The sequence below is a fragment of the Cryptomeria japonica genome, chromosome 1 (genome assembly GCF_030272615.1).
Source record: "Cryptomeria japonica chromosome 1, Sugi_1.0, whole genome shotgun sequence".
NCBI lineage: Eukaryota > Viridiplantae > Streptophyta > Pinopsida > Cupressales > Cupressaceae > Cryptomeria > Cryptomeria japonica.
The window spans coordinates 346,542,797-346,545,772 of record NC_081405.1 but is presented as its reverse complement, the minus strand read 5'-3'; positions in this window follow the sequence as shown (position 1 = coordinate 346,545,772).

Genomic DNA, 2,976 nt, shown 5'->3' with positions numbered 1-2,976 from the left:
TCCACTCTAGGAGAAAGAAGGGACCAAAACATATCTTCCAAAGACCAAATCATTGATCCACAATCACCAGAACATAACTAACAACACACCAACATTCTATGCATCCATATAAGAAATTAATGACCAAAATATATTGTCCAATGCAAATAAATCAAATCTGGATCTCCACACGCTACGGTGAGACCCATAACACATCAAATTACCTTCCACAAATCATATTCGGACCCAAGGATAGGTCTAGCATAGAGTATCACAACCAGATATGAACAATGCCACAACATCCAAAGAAACAACAATATTCGCGGACCACAAAACTATCATATCCATGATACCAAAACTATATCCAAAGAAGATAACAATAAAAAACATCAGCAACACTTTCTTGACCCGAACACTTTTGGAACGACCAATAGAACAACTATAACACCAACACAACAAGATGTCTCTGCACCACAAACTTTCCAAACTAACAACTATCCGGAACGACAAGTTTGACATCAATGACAACCACAACAACACATTATTTTGACAACCTAATCCTACCAAGCTTGACTAAAATATCTAATGTGGGAAATAAAGGGTTTCTTACATATGTACATTTCATATAATTTTTTCAACCAAAATAGGACATAGATATTGATTAATAAAATAACAAGTAGTATTTACAACTCTAGTCCATAATATTGATCCAATTGAGAACTCCTCAAAACACTTTTACCTTTGTAAATTAATGTTTGATGCATTCTTTTTTTAGTTTCATTTTGTTGTGGTATATATCTAGTAGACGAACTCTTACAAAAAGAAAATCAAATTCCTTGATAGCGACTTCAACTACTACATTGGGTTGAACTAATAAATTTTTTGAGTTTAACTAAGTCTATTATTTATATTTTATGCCATCAACCCTTTCTAAAATCTAATTTTAATAATTTTTTTTGATGAAACTAAATGTTTGAACGAATAATGATATCCTTATTTCTAATGTTAAGTCTATCATTGTTTATAACACTCTCTCTTATGATGAGTCTATTATCAATCATGCTAATACTTTGTGGTATGCAAATTTATCTTTAAAGCAATGGCAGAAAGTATTCACAGGAATATGGAACAGTCCTATTGTTCCTAAGAAAAAATGTTTTGAATGGATGATGTTAATTAACAAGATTCATTTTAGGAAAGATCAATCCAATATTGATATGTGCAATATATGTAGAGTGCCTAAATCTGTTAGGCACATCTTCTTTGAGTGCATCATTGCTAAATAAATATGGTTGATGTTTGGTATTTCTATCCCTAACCAGGTTAATATTATGGAAGTTCTTACTGGGTGCATCCATGGTTTGAAAAAAGATACTAATCTATTTTGGCATATTCTTTCTACTGATATCTTATGGTACATTTAGAAAATTAGAATTGAAGATAAATTCCAAGGTAAAACTAGGGCCCTTACTGAGTCATTTCGTGGACTCACTCTTCATTACATTATTTTGGAGGTCTCTGTAACTATGAGGATAAAAAAGAACAAATTTCTGTTGTTCTTGAAAGATGGTCATGCTACTATGTGTTAGGCCCAATATGGAAAGCTAATGTACTGAGAGGGGAGGGGTGAATCAATACTCCAAAACTTTTCTTGAATAATAACCTTACTATTATGCATAAAAAGAATAGTGCAGTAACATAAAATAAAGTTAAAACAAATAGATAACAATCATACATGATTCACTCCGTAACACATATATTTTGGTTACGCAGAAACTCTTGGTTAGAGAGAAAAACTACGGTGGGGATGGCACCCACAAGTTCACTACTGCAATAATAAAGAATGCTCGGTTAGAGCTACATTTAGCTATTTCTGATAGCTTACCCTGTTAGGAGTAACAAGATCTGTTAGATCTACCTTGCTAAAGGATTTTACAACATTTATTCTGAATGCTGCACCTGGTTAGAGGTTTTACAATTTATAGACTTGATTAGAGTCTTTTACCCTATTAAAGGTTTCTCTTTCAACTTCACAATATTACAATAAAATCATTACAAATATCTGCAACTTTACATCTAAAATGTTATAGCAGATTCTATGTGCTCAGAATAAGATTACCTTGCTTATAGCATACCTCGGTAACCCATATAGTAACTCGGTAAACCCTTCTGTTTACTTTGTTCTTTGACTGTTCTCTGAAAACCTTCTTGGTGACCACTGTGTCTCTGTAACAGTCTTCCTTCATGCATACATACACTTCACTCATGCTGTATAAATAGATCTCTTAAAACGGTGATCCAATTCATTGCTTTGATCTTACAAACAAGATTCCTTGAATGAATAACTAAACAAAATATTTCATTGGTTAGATTAATCTCAAAATCATACACAATCTTCTGGTGCAATTTCCAATGTAATAACGGTTAGATGTGCCTCGATCTTGTAACACATTTTCATATGCATGTCTAGGTTCAATGTATCTGGTAACACATTTCACTCGGTGTATGTTAACTCGGTGTGTCATCTTTACTGTTTGGTAATCTCAAAAAGATACTCGATAGATAGCTCGGTGTATACTGTGTTCTGTGACTGCTTTCCTCTGTAACTGACTAGACTGTGCATACCGACTTCTCTATGTGTACCAAATGCATGATTCGGTAGTGCTAACCGAATAGAATATATAGTATGACTTTGAATATAAAAACTAATGGCAATTTGATAAGTAGTAACAATCTCCCCTTTTGACATTAGTTGAGATGTTTGACAAAAACTACTTTCAAAGTCATAACTCAAAAATCTATATACTTTGTAAAATGACTATACTTGACAATAAAAACAATAGTCAATGAAATAGTATATTCAGATATACTCCCCTTATCATTATACTATACATAACTCTAATTTTTCATGCTTGGTTCTGTGTTTGCTTACTGTCCTTGGATATTCTGCATACTCTGCTCCATATACTCCCCCTGTATACAATACTCCGAATACTA